Raw genomic sequence first — 19,333 nt, forward strand, 5'->3', positions numbered from 1 at the left:
GGATTATGTCATTACTAAAGAGTGAATGTTTGGGTGCTTTACCGGAACAACTCCAGGGATGAAGAGACAAGAGAAACATGCTCCCCGGAGAGCAGAGAAGGTTAAAGGGAGATTTGTTCAAAGTTGAAAGGGATTTTCACAAATAAAGAATAGCCAATTCCTGCAACTAGATGTTGAGAATTGAGAGGGAGATTTAAGATAATCAGTTCAAGACCAGAGGGAGAAAGCAGGTGAATGGGAGAGGGGGAGAACAGAATGAAAGCACTGATTATTGCAGCCAACGGGAGCAATAACATTTTTGACTGTTCCTCAAGTACACCATCAAATCATAAATTTATGCATCGAACAGCCTGTTCTTCTTGGCTCAAATATACAAACATATGCTACCAAGGCGAGCGAGCATTTTATGGAAAGATAACAAACAAGATGGTCAGGATAGATCCACTCTCTATATTGTCCAATAGAGCTAATGTCTTCCTGTCTTGGATCTATTCACCTTCTCTAGTCCAATTCATACTATCACCCCATCCCCGGTCTCTCCATTACAACGCCTTCTCTCCAACTTACAATGTGGTGCTTTTCTAACGTTGCATGATCAGAGGACACCGGCGGGAACTGACTCCACCTCTCTCCACAGATGCTGCCTGACCTGCTGATTATTTCCAGTCTTTTTTGTTTCTTTGGTTAGGGGGGGGGGGGGGGGGGGGGGGGGGGTAATAACTGAGGAGATGTGCAGTGTAATTTCTTTACACAGAGAGTGGTGGATGCCTGGAATGCTGCAGGTGTGGTGGTGGAGGTAGATAGGATAGTGGCGTTCAAGAGACTTTTAGACAAGCACATGGATATGAAGGGAATGGTGGGATCTGGATCATGTGCAGGCAAAGGAGAGTTGGTCTTGGCATTATATTTAGCATAGACAGTGTGGGCCAAAGGGCCTGTTCCTAGTTCAATGTTGCTTTATGTCACGTGTACATAGCACAGTGTAATTATTTTTACATAGCTCACATAAGCACGAGTCACCATATTTTGGCGTCATTAACATGTCCAAAGTCTAGTCCAAGCACTCAATATGCTGGAACGGCTCCCGGTCCAGGCAAGCCCCAGGTTGCTGCAGTGCCTCCTCCGTCACCCTCGACTAGCTTGGACCACAAACTAACATCCCTCTCCTCGCCCCACTGCCTGTGTCCCGGCGGAGCCTCTTGCAGCCAACCTTGAAGGCCCTGGGGGAAATACCCTGATTTGTCATCGGCAGCAGCTCCCTCCTCTACCAAGCGAAACAGAGTTATTTGCTCTATCTTGGTACATGTGACGATGACCAATTACCAATGCCAACAGAATCTCGATCAATTGGGAAATTGGACCAATTGACAGATGGAATTTAACTTGGATGAGTGCAAAGTGCTGCGTTTTGTTAAGTTAAACCAGGGCAGGACTTATTCAATGACTGGCAGGGCCCATGAAAGTGCTGTAAAACTGGGATACTTGGTATACAAGGACATTTTGCTGAAAGTGTAAACACAGGTGATGTCACAGTCTGCCCTCTCCTCATTCTCATCCACTTCACCTCCCAGTACTTTTCCACCGGTCCCTCCTTCTCCTCACCTGCCTGCCTGCCACTCCCCTCTCATCAGCCTAACTCTCCTCACCTGCCCCTGACCATTCCGTTCTGTCGTCTTCCCGGATAGCACCTCAGCCTTCTGTCCCCGACCTCCTGGTTTCTGTCTGCCTCTCTCCTGGGCTGTTTGGTGTATCCCTGCAATGGCTCCTCGACTTCCTGCCTGGCTTCGACTCTCCTTTCGTCTGTCCCTCGCTGGTTTGTTTGCATCGTGTGTTGGATCTCCTGGTTACCGGACCTTCCGCTACCCCGACTACGTCTCCTGCCTGCCCCTCTTTGGAACCCTCGCTCAATCCTGAGCCTCTGTGTGAGTACGGTGTACCCATTCCTGTGTTACTACTCTGTGTTACAGTATCGTAATAAGGTTCATTACCAATTATACCTGCCTGATTCTGTGCTGCTATTGGGTCCAAGCTATACCCGTTACAGGTGATGAAGATGGCATTTGGCACTTTTGCCTTCAATGGGCAGGGCATTGAGTACAAGGGTTGGCATATCATGTTATAACTGTACAAGACATTGATGTGACCGCACTTGGAACAATGGGTGCAGTTTTGATCATCAGGCAATAGGAAGCATCTCATTAAACGTGAAAGGGTGCAGAAAAGATTTGCAAGGATCACCAATTTTAATTAATGTTTATACATTGTATAGAGCAGCAAATATTGTAGCGTGCAGAGATGAGAGAGGCATTGTATTTTAAAAAGATATATTTTTGCATATTCATGTCAAGGAGATATAATTCACATATGTTGAATTAGTATATTAAGCCCAGGCAGTTTGCTGAGCAGTAATTATGCATGCCATTAAAGACACACTTGTGCCTCATTAAAAAACAAATGAGTTTTGTTTTTTTTGTTAATTCATTTCATAAATTCATAAACAGTTCCAAAAGCTTCCCAGACCACGATGGAAAGCTGACAGTGTGGGCGGTGGAGCAACACTGAATACTGATAGCAACTGTGGGACTTCCATGTTGAACTGCATTTGCACCACCCATCCCAACCTCAAAACTAAAGTGAAGGAGTTCAAAGATAGACAGAATGTAAGTAATGGCCCTGTCTCACGGTACGAGTCCACCAACCAGTGATCCCTAGTGAAAGGAAAAAAATCAAACTCGCGGTTGTCTACGAGATTCCAAGTTTATGTTCACGGGTTTCAACGAGTTCCCACGTGTATGTCTAAGTTTGCCGTTTACTTCTCATTTCTGTGATGTACCAAGTTCTTCTTCCCGAGTTACTCTTGAGCCAACAACGACTACCGACGTGTGGAAAAATCATCACATGGATAATAATGATGTAATGCATTTTATTTTCTTCACTATAAAAAGCCTCACATGACCATGGACAGAACTGCCCTGATGATCAGCTTCTCCGTGTCTCTAATGTAGCTGCATGCTTCTCTGGGATGCCGCTCGATTCTCAGATTCTGCTCAGATGCGTTCCCCACATAAATGAACGAATTGTGACAACCCATTCATTTGTTTGCAAACTGCAGCCACAGGCAACGTACCTCGTATTTTTTCCAAGGGCGGTGCTGTGCTTAAGTGACATGTCTTGTCATGTAATTAAACCGCTGTGTGTTTGCAAAAAAAAACCAAACAGGTTTAACCTTTTATCAAATCGTTGCCTATCATTGCTACAATGCAATAAATGGCATTTAAAGTACTTGGCTGTTAAAAAAAAAGCACAAAACGTAAAGGTGATTAAGAAACGGACTGCAGGGAGAACTTGGAATCTTTTTTAAATAGATTAAATTCAGAAGTTGAACTCAAGATTTAAATCCCCTGAAAGTTAGGTTTCTTAACACAGGATAGATGCTCTGCCAGAACGGAGTTGCTGAAAAAAATCGTCTCCGGTTTTCCTCCGTTTCTTGCATGACCTCGGCTTGCCAGCTTTATTTCACATTCCGTGATCTGTGTAATGTATATAAGTGTAAAATAATAAACTGACCAAGAAGGTCCAATGTTTTCCCCTGTTAGTTTAGTTGAGTTTAGAGATACAGAGCGGAAACAGGCTCTTCGGACCACCGGGTCCGCGCCGACCAGCGATCCCTGCACACTCAGACCCACTATGGATATTTTTACATTCACCAAGCCAATTAACCTACAAATCTGTACATCTTTGGAGTGTGGGAGGATCTCGGAGAAAGCCCACGCAGGTCACGGGGAGAACTTACAAACTCAGTACAGACAGCACCCATAGTCGGGATCGAACCCGGGTCTCCGAAGCTGCATTCGCTGTCAGGCAGCAATTCTACCGCTGCACCACCGTGAATGAAGGGCTGTTTTAAGTATTAAATAGACGAGCTGGACAGCATCTCATACAGTAAGTATATTCTGAAAGTTATTCAATTTCAGAACTTAAAAACTAGGCAGTATCTCGGCCCCGCACTCGCTGCCATTGTGCAGCAAGGAGGCGGTGGCGACGGACCGGGCGCTTGAGGTGGTGTCTTGGACAATTTGATAAAACTCGGGGTTGGCCGAGCCATGGATCATCATCGGCGGGTTGAGATATTCCAGGGTTGCCCCGGTGGTGTGCCAGCGGAGCTTGCTTGTGTGGCTGCCGTTAATCTCCATAATCAGGTCCCGAATGTCCTCAGTACTTGGTCGCCGTGGTACCTTTGCAGTTAAACATGTCCGTACAGCGTGCAGAGCCAATATACAATGGCCATTCATTGGCCTTGCCTTCGCAGCACCAATCGCTCCGCAGATTCACCTTGTAGGACATTCAGACCATTGGAAAGTCCATGTAAATAGGTGGGTTCTGCATATTGATCTGCCTGGGGCGTGCCCGCGGCGAAATTCGCCCACCCCATCTCCCTCCCTGGCGTTGCGCTAATTCCCTCCAAAGGCCAGCAGTTTGGGACGAAGAGGAATAGGCCTTTTTCACGGGGCGAGTTGACGCAAGATGTAGCCAGAGTGAAGTGGTCGTGGTCTAGCACAATATCACACGATATAACGGGGGGGGGGGGGGGGGGTAGACAAGGAGTTCCCACGGTACTCGGCATTTCTGTTATTTGTGCGAGTGACTTGTCCGTCTCCCGAGCTTTCCCGTTAAATCTTAAATGACATTGTAACTGTCAAGTGTAATTAAATCATCACGGGGCACAAATTATGTCCCTTTTTTTTTCACACACTATAAATATCCTCCCTTGGTTGAATTGGTATATACACACACAAAGCAGAGTTTTACTGTGTATGTGGGAGAACGGATGGAGTGAGCACAGTTACTGAGGCAGAGTCTCTCAGCCTGTGTGAGAGGGAGGGAGGGAGAGAGAGAGAGGCACACACAAGGTGGATGTGAAATCTCACCTGCCTGTTTCAGTGACAGACACCCGCTGCCAGTAAATGAAGCCACCCCCATCTGTCTCCCCCTCCTCTACCTCGACTCCCCCACCTTTCCCTCCCAACTCCAGTCCCGTCCCGACCCCCTGGGAAACTGAAGGGAGCAACAATTATCTGCTGCCTGCCTGCTGAGTTAAAGAGTTCCCACGGTAAGACGATGTTAGTTGCGCCCAAGTTTAAATTTCCAACGTGTGTTTCAGAATAAATCAAAAACTGTCTGAATCAGTAAGTTAGACACAAAATGAGGGGGTGGGCGAGAGAGAGAGAGTGTAAGTTACCTAAAATTAAATAATTCAATGTTCCTAGTGAACACGGACACAAAATGTTGGTGTAACTCAGCAGGCAAGTCAGATCTGGGAAGATCTGGGAAGAAAAACATAAAAAGCTGGAGTAAGTCAGCGTGTCAGGCAGCATCTCTAGAGAAAAAGAATAGGTGGCGATTCGAATCGGAACCCTTCTTCAGACATCCTAATCGGAATTGAGTCTGAAGATGTGTCTCGTCCCGAAACATCACCTATTTTTCTCCAGAGATGCTGCTTGACTCGCTGAGTTACTCCAGCTTTTTGTGTCTGTCTTCGTTTTAAACCAGCATGTGCAGTTCACTCCTTTACACTGGTCTCTGGAGAACATTGATTGGTAGCGTTCCAGACCCTGCTTCAGAAAGGCATCGATCGCTGGTTGGCGAGGACTCCGAGCTGTATCTCTCAAAGAAGTACATGTGAAAAATTTCTCACGGACCATAAAAATGCGGGACCTTTCAGTAAAGTCCCTTTTAAAGATTATAGTTATTTTCTTGAATCTCATTAACATAACTCATGAATAAGTTGATGTACATATGCGGATGCAAATCTTTATTTTTTAAATTCAATCCCACAGAAGACAATTTTTACTCACCTTCTGTCCCCTCTGTCCAGCTTCCGGGTTCACCGTTCGTAGGAGTTCCCACGGTACACGCAAGAGTCAGTACGGATATCGCACTGGCCACTACGTGCAGATAATGTTGCAATGTTCAACCACAAGTGTACAAGTCACTCTTGGAGAAATTCAAGCTTGTTTGAATTTTCTCGCGAGTCACCAAGTTACACGAGTACCTGCCATTAAAGCCACGGTGGTCCACGAATGCCGTACGGTTATCGCAAGAGGTTCCCACGATATTCAACTCTGGTTAACTCTTGCGTCAAGTCGCCCCGTGAAAAAGGGGTTTAAAAGTTTCACATTTTTCCTTCAAGAGTAAATTTGACTAGTGGAAATCTTTCAACATGTTGAAAAATTTTCACGAGTTAACAAGTTTCCCGAGTACCTGCCGGTAGCGTTACGAGTCACTAAGTTACGTCCACAAGTTCCGACGTTCCCGCTACATAAATTCTACGTGATTACCATGAGTTTGATTTGTTTTTAACTCGGGATCACTCGTGGGTGGACTCGCACCGTGAGACAGGGGTTTTAACTCAGCGGGTCATGCAGAATCTCTGGAGAAAATGGATAGGTGATGTCTCGGGTTGGGACCCTATTTCAGACTGATTGTAGTAGGGGGAGTGGGGAAAATAAACTGGGAGAGAAGAGGAGGCCAGACAAATCACGGTCGGCAATGGATGACCTCGAGCGAGGTGGTTCCCTGATCGACAGATTGTTGGACAAAGGCTAAAGATAGAAGCAGGCGTGAGCCCAAATGAAATACATAGTTGCAAACAGTGAAGCTTGTTGGAGGAGTTTTGGTGGAAGGGATGGGGGGAAGAGATGAGTGCAGGTTCATGCAGGTTTCAGGGGAAGAGATGGGTGCAGGGTCGTGCAGGGTTCAGGGGAAGGGATAAGGGAAAGGTAAGGGGGGAGGACTGTTGGGGAGGAGAAAGGGGAAGGAGAAGGGAGTTGTTTCTAGTAGTTAGGGAGGTGTTTGTAAAGTTGTGGATGTTGCCCAGTTCATCGCACAGACCAGACTTCCTACCACGGACTCCATCTACACCTCACACTGCCTCAGAAAAGCTGCCAACATAATCAAATACGTGTCCTATCCCGGTCATTCCTTCTGCTCCCGGCTCCAGTCTGGCAGAAGGGACAGAAGCATAAATGTTCCCACCACCAGACTCAGCTTCTTGCCCTCTGTTATCAGGCTTCTGAACGGTCCATCCATAAGCAAGGGTGCTGCCCGATTCACCTCTACCCCTTTTTCTACGTATTGTACTTGAGTTTGAATTGAATGTGTTTATGTGTAGTATTATCTGATTTGATTGAATGGCATGGAAGGCAAAGCTTTTCAATGACCTCGGTAAACGTGACAATAATAAACCTAAATCTAAACCTACACTGAAAGCCATTAATGGAAGATTTCCTAATTTCTGCTGAAACCCAGGTTCTGGGACAGGAACAGCTACTTGTCTGCAACCATTGAAGGGGAGACCTGCTAGAAGTATATAACATTAGGGTAGACAGTCAGAACCTTTTCCCCAGCGAGAAAATGTCAAAGACTAGAGGACATAGATTTAAGGTGAGATGGGCAAAGTGTCAAGATGTATGGGGGTAAGTGTTCTTACACAGAGGTTGATGCTTGCCTGGTACATGCTGCCATGGGTGGTGCATGAGGCAAATTTGATAGTGGTGTTCAGGAGACTTTTAGACTGGTACATGGATATGCAGGGAATGGTGGGATATGGATTATGTGGTCATGGCACAGACATTGTGGGCCAAAGTTCTTGTGCTGTACTGTTCAATGTTCTATTATCTGTGCGTATTGCATTAACGTGCCTGTTAAGCTGCGTGGAGCAAGTAAGATTTCCATTGTTCCGTTGTCAGTATAAATGACAATTAAACACTCTTGACTCTAGAGGACCCTGGTGAGATTCAGAACTCAACCTGTCCATCAAAGCAGCAATGTTCTGGTTTACATAGCTGGCCCTGGGCCTGACGTGAATGGGAAGTGGCAGATGGGTGAAGTGTAATCTTTGTTGAATGTCACGACTGACGTGCGTTGGCCAGAGCTGTCACTAATAGGTGAGGCCGTTCACGTTCGCTCAGAGTCTCTCTTGATTATGGTCTGAATCGAGCAGGAGATGTCAAAGCTGAGATGACACAAATAGATTACGTTGGAGATTGCCCTTTAAACTACAAATGCTGCTGTTTATAAAACTTAGCTGAATATAAATGTAAAGCAATATTTTGCCCATTACTGCCACGTTATGTAACAAAACCTCAGATTACTTTGGCCTCATTAGTCAGATTTTCTCCAGCCATTTCAGTCCTTTAAGTGTGTTTCACTACTCAATTAGACCATGTTTGATCTGTGTCTCAACTCCGTTTACTCACTTTGATTTCATAATTACTTTTGTCTAATGAAATGGTCTATAATTTTCAGTTTAGGCTCGAATCAACATCCCAACTCTACTCCAGCATCACCCATTCCTTTTCTCCAGTGATGCTGCCTGACCTGATGAGTTACTCCAGCATTTTGCGTCTATCTTTGGAGAAAACCAGCATCTGCAGTTCCTTCCTACACATTTTGTTTGTTCCAATTATAATATGAGCCAGAGGGTGGTGGGTATATGCAATGAACCTTCCAGAGGAGGTGGTAGAGGCAGGAACAGCATCCCTCTTCCCATCAGAACTACCCCCTCCATCGACTCGAGACTTAAAACTCATCTTTATTCTCACAAGCCTTTCTTGACATCCTCTGAGGGAGGGTTATATGTATGTATTTATGTATGTACTTAATCTATGAACCAATGTTGTATAACGTTAATACCTCCACCAATGTAAAGCACTTTGGTCAATAAGAGTTGTTTTTTAAATGTGCTATAGAAATAAAAGTGACTTGACTTGACTGACTACTGTGACAACATTTAAAAGGCATATGGAATGGCTCATGGATAGAAAAGGTTTTAAGCGATATGGGCCAAACGAAGGCAGGTGAGACAAGGGTCAATTGGCATGTTGGTCAGCATGGGAAAGTTGGGCTGAAGGGTCTGTTTTCATGTTATATTATACAGTGAATCAGTCAATAGACACAAAATGCTGGAGTAACTCAGTGGGAAAGGCAGCATCTCTGGAGAGAAGGAATGGGTGACTTTTCGGGTTGAGACTGGTAAAAGATGGGTCTCGACCCGAAAAGTCACTCATTCCTTCTCTCCAGAGATGATACCAGTTACTCCAGCAATTTGTGCCTACCTTCAATTTAAACCAGCATCTGCAGTTCTTCCGTACACAGTGAATCTACTGAACCCTGGGCTGAAGACTACCTGCACCTCAAGCCGTCCCACACTGGCAATGACATGGCAGTTTTAAAAAACTCAGGTCTGGCGCATGAATAAAAAGCAGGGACAAATATGAGCCGGCCCATTACCACAACTGAAACAGGGTCCCGACCAGAGGTGTCGCCTATCCATGGTCTTCATTGATGCTGCCTGAACCGTTGAGTTACTCCAGCACTTTGTGTCTTTTTAATTACCATGCAATCCTTTTACTCACAATCATCAGCAGAATGAAGGAAGCTGTCATAGACAATGCCATCCAGCAACATCTAGTCATAGTCGTCTTGCATGCAAATAGGCCCTTCAGCCCAACGTGCATGCTGACCAAGATGGCCCATCTACACAAATCCCACATTCCTGCATTCGGCTTATATTCCTCTTAACCTTTCGTATTCCGGTACCTGTCCAAATGTATTTTAGATGTTGTCATAGTACCTGCTTCAACTACCTCCTCTGGCAGCTCGTTCCATATACCCATTATCCTCAGAGTGAAAACATTGCATCTCAGGTTCCTATTAAATGTTGCTCCTATTACCTTAAACCTATGTTCTAGATTCCCTAACTTTGGGTAAAATACTCTGTGCATACACATTATCTATTCCAGATCTTATTGACTCCACATCCATGCACTAATAGACAGAACACTGTGGATGGCTCGATTGTAATCCTGTATAGTCTTACTGCTGACTGGTTAGCTCCCAACAAAAGCTTTTCATTGTACCTCGGTACACGTGACAATAAACTAATCAATGAGACAATGATTCACTGAAGTAAACAAAACTAGTTTCCGAGTAAATTAAAGTAAACTAAACTAATAAGGTGCCGACTGGGGCATGGTGTGACTTCCACCAGGACCTTTCAGTTCCTGACAATATCATTGCCTTGATCCAAACAGCGGACCAAGAGCCGAGTTCCAGTGGAGGGGTGAAAGTGACTGCCCTCGACATCAAGGCAGTGTCTGACTGTGTGGAATCAAAACACCCTGGTAAAACTGGGAGAAAATGCTGGTAGAGGGAAGATGGACACAATTGGTGAAGGTCAGTGCTCCCATCATCAGGGTGTCACCAGAGAGTTGCCTAGGGCTGAGTCTTCATCTGTTGGTTCACTTATAGAGGTGTACAAAATCATGAGAGGATTAGATCGAGTAAATACACAGTCTTTTTGCCCAGAATAGGGGAATTGAGAACCAGAGGACACAGGTATCAGGTGAGGGGGGGAAAGATTTAATAGGAACTTGGGGGGTAACTTTTTTTACACAGAGGGTGGGGAGTATATGGAACAAGCAGACACGAGGAGGTAGTTGAGGCAGGTACTGTTGTAATGTCTAAGAAATGTTTAGATAGGTTTTTGGATTGGATAGGTTTAGAGGCCAAATGCAGGAAGATGGGATTAGAGTAGATGGGGCACGTTGGTCGGCGTGGGCAAGTTGGGCTAAAATTCCATGCTGTTTGACTAAATGTCTCCTTGAGTCTATGAGTCTCTATGACTGTGATACTAAACAATTTTCCTTCCATGATAATGTCAGCAGTTAGAATATTCACTAATCGTCAATTCCATTTGCAATCCATCAGGGGCATTCTTGCGAGCAGACCTCAAAAGGCCTTTGGACAGGTACACGGACAGGAACGTTTTAGAGGGATATGGGCCAAACATGGGTAAATGGCACTAGCTAAGATGAAGTATCTTGGTCAAAATGGATGATTTGGGCTGGAGGGCCTGTTTCCCTGCTGTATGATTCCATGTTCTACATTGCGGTTTTGGGAATAGCATTCCATGGCAGTATATCAGAGGTCCCCACCATCTGTGTTGGGATCATCTTTGACCAGAAACTGGACTATACCAGTCAGATCATATCGCGTGGAAAGGAACCGCAAATGCTGGTTTATACCGAAGATAGACACAAAGTGCTGGAGTAACTCAGTGGGTCAGGCAACATCTCTGGGGAAAAAGGATGGGTGACGTTTCAAGTCCGAACCCTTCTTCAGTCTCATTTCATCGATGGTGGGTATGCATACTTTGAAGAAGTTCTCTTGAAGAAGGGTCCGAAACCAAAATGCCACCATTCCTGGTTCTTCAGGGATGCTGCCTGACCTGCTGAGTTACTCCAGCACTTTGTGCCTTTTCTTGGTAAACCAGAATCTGCAGTTCCTTATTATTGCATCCCTCAGTGTCCAGCTCACAACATGCCTAGTTGGTCTGAAGGAGAATATAGCAGCCAACGCCATCAAGGCAAGGTCTCGCCAACAGCAGTGTGATGACCTCCAATCAATCTGTTTTTGCTGGCCTTGATTCAGGAAACAATGTCGACCGGACTCTGAAAGAACTTTGTCTGTTTAATATAGATTCAATCTGTTTAGCTGTACTCCGCTAGCTAAAATAATTGGCACAAGACCGAGAGGGCACATGGAGAGAATTATTTTTATGCAGCGAGTTACTGTGGTCAGGAAGGGCCCGATACTTGCAGAGGACAGGATAACAAAAGTCACGAGAAAAAATGCACTGGGCCATGGACAAGTGCATGAGATTGAAAGCGAAGCACAAACTGACAACCTCCAGCTTGCTGGCTTCTGTTTCCTTTTCAGGTTGTCCAAGTTTTTAAGGTGCTTTATAAATGGAGGTTGTTTTACACCATTACACACGGTAACAATCCGGTGGCATTGTGGGCAGGACATAGTCGTGGATGCACAGAGATGGACAAAGATGTCGGGGGCATTGGCACATTGCTACTGCTCCCACCAAAATCCCACCAAAATAACTTTGTAACAAGTAGGTGATCTGCTCCACATTTACCTGAAGAGTTGTGACATTTCTTAACTGTTCTCCAGCTAAAAAAAAAATCACATTATAACAATCGGGAAGGAATGTCCAATTAGCCCAGTCCCTGGAACAATTTCAAACTGATAGTCTTTTGCTGCTGGTTCCACAGTAACAGAGATAGTCTTCCTCTACTCCATCAAACCCCTTCACCAGAAATAATCTAATAAGATTCCACATTAGAGACTGCAGGTAAAATTAAAAGGCTGTGGAACTGGAGGCACATTAATCAGCTGGTTAGGAGATGAGCGAGACAGCAGAAAATAGAGAGTAGGCAGAAGGAGATTGGAAGTATGTCGAGTGGTCTTGCACAATGAGCAGTGCTGGACACTGCGAATGTTCACTATATTAATGACTCAGCTGCCGCCGCCGCCGCACAGCCATATATAGAGTTTGATAGCGACATGGAAACCGGTGTCCCAGTAACCAAGGTGTAAAATTGCAAAGTGGCATTGATACATTAGGAGAACGGAAGAACTGTGCTCAGTGGACTGTGCGTGCTCACAGGGAGGTGATATACATCAAGGCAAAGACCAATAAAATCTACGGTTTATCCACATGGTTTGCAAAAACCGCAGTGTTCAGCTGCAAGAGATTGTCGAAGATGGAATGAATCATTGGCTGAGCTATGAATCGTTGGTGGGCAGAGGAACAAAACGAGCTGAGAGTTATTTGAGAAACAAAGAAATAGATTGAAAGAAATAGAAATAACCCCCCCCCCCCCCCCCCCCCCCCCCCCCCCCCCCCCCCCCCCCCCCCCCCCCCCCCCCCCCCCCCCGCCCCCTCGCTGTGTCTACCTATTATCTGTGTAGGAAGGAACTGCAGGTGCTGGGTTATATGGAAAATAGACACAAAGCAAATAGGTGCGTTTTGGGTCAAATCCTTTCTTCAAAGGTCTCCCATACCTATTACCTGCCATGCTTTGTCATACCCCTCATCTTTCCCAGCTCCCTCTCCCCCCTACAATCAGTCTGAAAAAGGGTCCCGACATGAAATGTCACCTATCCATGTTCTCCTGAGATGCTGCCTGACCAGCTGAGTTATTCCGGCATTCTGTGTCTATTGTTGTAAACCAGCTTGTGCAGTTCCTTGTTTCCTAGATTAATGGAAGGTCTGGAAGTTTGAATGGAAAGAGGAACTAAATAGATTGATCTCTCCCCTGTGTGTACCTGGATAGTGGACCCGAGACTTAGTGGAGCAACAACATGCCACTCCCTCACTGGAATGGATTAGGCTGGTTGTCAATTGAGATTCTTTAACCTAGGCAGTTGTTGCTCAGAGAATTCCACTCTTGCTTCTGAGTCAGAAGATTGTGGGTTACAGTGACTGTACTGCAGGGAGTTGAACACAAAGATCTCCACTATGCGGAAATCTGTTTAGTTGGGCGTGCAAGAAAAAAAACACAAAATGCTGGCGTAACTCAACCCGTCAGACAGCTGGAGAAAAAGGATAGGTGACGTTTCAGGACGGGAACCTTCTTCAGACTGACAGTAGTAGGGAGAGAGAAAGTGGTGGGACCAAGCCAGGCAAGTTGATAGGTGGTGACCAAAGATTATAGAGGAGCCTCCTCTAGAATCTTTGGTGGTGACAGTTGTGGAGGGATTTTGATAGGCAGATGGTTGGACAAAAGTTAGAGATGAAAACACAAAGGGCCTGCGATAGAGATAAGGAAAGAAAAGGCATGAAACTTGAAGCCAGAGGAAGGAATGGGAAGGATTGGGAAAAGGGAGAAATGGGTGCACATCTATCTCACCTACCACCTTCTGTCTTTTCATCTTGGGCCTTTGTCCAACTCTGTACCTATCAAACCCTCCTCACCTGTATCCACCTATCATTACAGCGTTATGGTGTTCTAGTTACAGTGAGAGATTGGATTACAAAAAAAAGTGCCACATCCGCAATGAGGTAGATTGGAATATCTGGACTATAACCTAAATTATATGAGGACCATTCAGTAGTCTGATAACTGTGGGTAGGATGCTGCTCTTGAAACTGGTGATTGCGAGTGCTTGGAATGTGCTGCCAGGGGTGGTGGTGGAGGCAGATACGATAATGGCGTTTAAGAGATTTTTGGATAGGCACATGGATACACAGGGAATGGAGGGATATGGATTATGTGCAGGAAGGTAAGAGGTGGCCTTGGCATCATGATCGGCACAGACATGATGGGCCGAAGGGCTTGTTACTGTGCTGTACTGAACTGTTCTATGTTCAACTCTCACAGTAAATCTGATGCACTCTGAATCTGCAGGAAGAAATTCAATCAGCATGCACTATGGACCTGAAAGGCTCACAAAATAAACCTGAATGATAAGTTCCAAGCAGGTGAGGAATGTTCACAATCTTTCTCCACTATTAAATGAAGATGCAAGGCATCTTGTGACAACGTACACCAACATTTTCTATTCCTGTTTCTCCTGTAAAACGATATGCTTGGTAACAGTTACTAAACATAAACGATATTTAAAAATAAGCATATCACCTTAGTCTGTGAAAATACTTATTTGTGTTACGTGACGATTGCTTCGGGCATTTCTAGCATATGGACGGAAACAATGTTAATTAAATGACCTTGGCACACAAAATGTAACTTGCATTTGAGAATCGGTTCCCTGACCTCATCCTCCAGTGCAGCTGGTAGTCCTCTTTCCTGGGAGAAGTGAAAACCAAAGGATATCACTGATCTAATGCCGGAACAAGGAACTGCAGATGCTGGTCTACAAATGAAGACACAGAGTGCTGGAGTAACTCAGCGGGTCAGGCAGCAACCCTGGGTAGGTGACGTTTCAGGTTGGGACTTTCTTCAGACTGATTGTAGGAGGGGGGAAGAGAGGAGGGGCAAGACAAATCCTGGTGGGTAATAGGTCAACACAGGTGAGGGGGGTTTGATAACTGCTGTTTTCAGACTACTGAACAGTCCTCATATAATTTTGGGTGTAGTCCAGATCTTCCATTCTACCTCTTTGCAATATGGCACTTCTTTTGGTAATCTGCACTTTCATCCGGAGGTATCCCGAGGCTGCAGTGAATCGTGCGATTAGCTGAGAAGGTTATTGGCTGCAGCCTTCCCTCCTTTAACGAACTGTACACTGCAAGGGCCAGGAAGTGAGCGGGTAAGATCATCTCTGACCCCTCTCATCCTGGCCACAAACTCTTTGAATCACTTCCATCTGGAAGGCGACTCCGGACTGTCAAAGCTGCCACAGCCAGACATAAAAACAGCTTTTTTCCACGAGTAGTAGCTCTACTCAATAACCAAAATCTGTAGCCTCCTTTTGCTCTGGTATTTTATTTAATTCACATGTTTAATCGATAAGGTTTTATTATGAATGTTTAATGTTTTATGTGTCATTCCTAACTGTCACTGTCTGTCATGTTGTCACCTGCGGGTGGAGCACCAAGGCAAAATCCTTGTATGTGAATACTTGGCCAATAAACTTATGCATTCATACATACATACATTCATTCATTCATTCATGCATTTATTTATTCATAGTAACAAGAACATTATAATACTGTAATGACTTGGGCGAGGAACATGGATGATTTGGGTGAAGGGTCTGTTTTTACGCTGTGTCTGCATGACGTTAAAAGCATGGGTACGCAAAGAATGTGCTTCGGTCTGTCATCGGCCTATATCCACTGCTTCATAGTCCTGACGACTCAGGACACAAACTTACAACATCCATCCTGTCAATCCTTCTCAGAGTCTGACTTGTTTCAATATCATCCTTCTAAATTCCAGTGAGTAAAGAGACAAGTAGGTAAATTAATTATATGAAGTATAATTCCCAACACTGGCAATCATTCAAGCCATCACCGCGCTGGCTGGAATAGAGAGAGTGTGTGAATGTCAGTTAATCCATTGACTTGCATGAATCTTCTAGAGTTGATTGATAGGCAGTTTAGTCTAGCATCAATAAGAATGTCAACAAATAGGTAGAGACAAGCCTGACACATTCATGCGATTCGTTGAATAGGCAATCCGAATATATACCAAAGGGGCTGTTTATGCTCCATATATAATTCCAGTGTTTACTGAAATCCTTCCATCCTCAAAATCATAATCATCAGAAACAAGACAGCTCTTTAATCTTTTCATTGGAAAATATTGGTGATGATTTTTCTACCCGGCAAAGATCAGAGTGATCGCACAGGGATGAGAGATTGCCGAGAGGCTGCTGAATTGTGTGGAAGCTTCAGAAGTGTGTGTGTGTGTGTGTGTATGTGTGCAAGTGGGAGTGTGTGTGTGTGCAAGTGTGAGTGTGTGTGTGTGTGTGTGTGTGTGGGTGTGGGTGTGTGTGTGTGTGTGTGTGTGTGTGTGTGTGTGTGTGTTAGTGTGTGTGTGTGTGTGTGTGTGTGTGTGTGTGTGTTAGTGTGTGTGTGTGTGAGTGTGTGTGTGTGTGTGTGTGTGTGTGTGTGTGTGTGTGTGTGTGTGTGTGTGTGTGTGTGTGTGTGTGTGTGCAAGTGTGTGTGTGTGGGTGTGGGTGTGCATGTGAGAGTGTGTGTATGTCTGTGTGTGTGAGTGTGTGCATGTGTGTTCACATGTGTGTGTACGTGTGTGAGTGCATGTGTGTGGGGGTATGTGCGTGTATAAAAGTGCGTGTGTGTATGCGCGTGCCTGTGTGCATGCTTGTCTGTGTAGGTATATGCGTGTGTTTGTGCATATGTCTATGTGCTTCCATGTGTGTGTGTGTGTTTGTGTGTCTGTGTGCGTGTGGTTGTGTGCACGTGACAATATATGTGCATGCAAAGAATCTAGTCTGGGACCACTGTCACTGGATAAGAGGCAAGCCATTCAGGACTCAGATACATAGACATAGAACAGGCAAGCCATTCAGGACTCATAGACATAGAACAGTACAGCACAGTAGCAGACCCTTTGGCCCACAATGTCTGTGCCATACATGATGCCAAGATAAACTAATCCCATCTGCCTGCTTGTAATCCGTACCCCTCCATCCCCGTATCTATGTGCCTATCTGAAAGCCTCTTAAACACCACTGAAGCATGATTTGTTTTAGAGCACAGAAGGTGAATTAAAGATAGAAGAGTAGACACAAGGAACTGCAGATGCTTGTTTACAAAATAAAACCCAAAGTGCTGGAGTAATTCAATGGGTCAGGCAGTATCTGTGGAGAACATGGATAGGTGAGATTTCGGTTCAGGACACTTCTTCAGACGTCAAAGAAACGGTGTCAAAGTCACATTATTGAGTAAGGGCATGGATCTTTAAGAAACATCAGATGTAGGGGGGCGAAGCGGGAGGAGGGGGGTAGGAGGGGGGGTAGGAGGGGGGTAGGAGGGCGGTGGAAACGGATTCAACAGCATTCAGGTAAATATTAGAAAAGGAGGTTTAGTTTAGTTTATTGTCACGTGTACCGAGGTACAGTGAAACACTTTTGTTGCGTGCTATCCAGTCAGCGGTAAGTCTTTTCATGATTACAATCAAGCCATCCACGATGTACAGATACAGGATAAATGAAATAATGTTTAGTGCAAGATAATGTCCAGTAAAGTCCGATTAGTAATTGTCTAAGATTTTCCAATGAGGTAGATGGGAGGTCAGGACTGCTCTCTAGTTAGTGATAGGATGGTTCAGTTCCCTGATGACTGCTGGGCCGAAACGGTCCCTGAATCTGGAGGTGTGCGTTTTCACACTTCTGTACTTCTTGCCTGATGCGAGAGGGGAGAAGAGTGAGTGACCGGGGTGAGACTGGTTATTAATTATGCTGGTGGCCAGGCCGAGGCAGTGTTTGGAGCAGTGGATAGAGCGGCGGGTGGGACTGATCAGAGAGCTTCATCGCGGAGTTAGCTCAGGTAGGAAAGGACGAACATCATCTCCTGTGTCATCAATCCGTCCTCCTAAATGGATTGGATGGCGGTGAACTATTTTAGTTGTGCTGTTAACCCAGTTAGGATGTTGATGTTAAAATAGCCGATCAGGAAATGCCATCACCTGCCACTGTTAAGCCGCATTTTCTTTCCCTCAGAGGCGTTAATACTGCAACTATTGACAACTTTTGTTAAAAAAAGATCTTGGAGAGTGACATTAATTTTAATTAAGACCACAGTGAATGAGGCGCTCTGGCCCAATCTGGCCGCAGAATGTTGCCATATAATTTGGACTCGAATGTCCTGGGTTATGAGCCCAGTTGTTTTGGATTATTGCAGCTGTGGCTGAAGGATAATTAACGTCTCCGGCAGAATTAAAAAAAAATTAAGCAACATTGAAGGGCGGCACAGTGGCGCAGCAGCAGATTTGCTGCCTTACAGCGACAGACACTCGGGTTTAATCCTGACAGTGGGAGCTGTCTGTATGGAGTTTGTACGTTCTCCCTGTGACCACATGGGTTTTCTCCGGGAGCTTTGGTTTTTTCCCTCATTCCAAAGATGTACAGGTTTGTAGGTTAATTGGCTTTGGTAATTCAGTAATTGTAAAATTGTACCTGGTGCGTTGGACAGTGCTAGTGGACTTGGTGGACCAAAGGGTCTGTCTCCGTGCTGTACCTCTAAACTAAACATAAATTGCCCAAGGGCTCAGACCTTCCAGGACAGGCATCTCTATAACAACGACGTTATATTTATAAAGCATCCAAGAGAATGTAAGAGGTAGTTACTCTCTTAGGGGTACCGACATAGAGCATGGAACTGTGCAGCACAGGAACAGGCCCTTTGGCCCACAACCTCTGTGCCAAACATGATGCCAAGAAAAAACAATCTCATCTGCCTGCACATGTCCCTCCATTTCCTGTATATCGTAAGATCATAAGAAATTGGAGCAGAATTAGACCATTCGGATCAGAAAGTCTGCACCGTCATTCGATCATGGCTGATCTATCTTTCCCTCTCAACCCCATTCTCTTACCTTCTCCCCTTAATATTTGATACCCATTACTAATCAAGAACCACTTCCACTTCCACTATCCACACGACTATCTAAAAGCCTCTTAAATACTACTTTCATATCTACATCCATCACTGTTCCGGGCAGCGAATTCCAGGCACTCACCACGCTCTGTGTAAATAACTTGCCTCGTTCATCTCCTTCAAACTCTGCTCCTCTCATGTTAAAGCTACACCCTCAGTTGTTGACATTTCCACTCTGGGGAAAAAGGTTCTGACTGTCTACCCTATCTATGTCTCAAATTATTTTTTTGTTTCAATCAGGTTTCTCCACAACCTCTGGCACTCTAGAGAAAACCATTCAAGTTTGTCCAACTCCTCCCTTGTATCTAATACCCCTTAATCCGGGCAGCATTCTGGTAAACCTCTTTTCCAGCATCTCCAAAGCCTCCACATACTTTCTGTAATGGAACG

General features: G+C 45.1%; 1 protein-coding gene across 5 annotated transcripts in view; it reads right to left on the reverse strand.

Moving 5' to 3' along the window:
* The window catches only part of fgf13a (fibroblast growth factor 13a), a 306,682-nt gene that overhangs the window by 197,028 nt on the left and 90,321 nt on the right, over positions 1-19,333 (reverse strand). The gene's annotated exons all lie outside the window — the stretch shown is intronic.

This window comes from Leucoraja erinacea, chromosome 12, assembly GCF_028641065.1.
Source record: "Leucoraja erinacea ecotype New England chromosome 12, Leri_hhj_1, whole genome shotgun sequence".
NCBI classification, from domain to species: Eukaryota; Metazoa; Chordata; class Chondrichthyes; order Rajiformes; family Rajidae; genus Leucoraja; species Leucoraja erinaceus.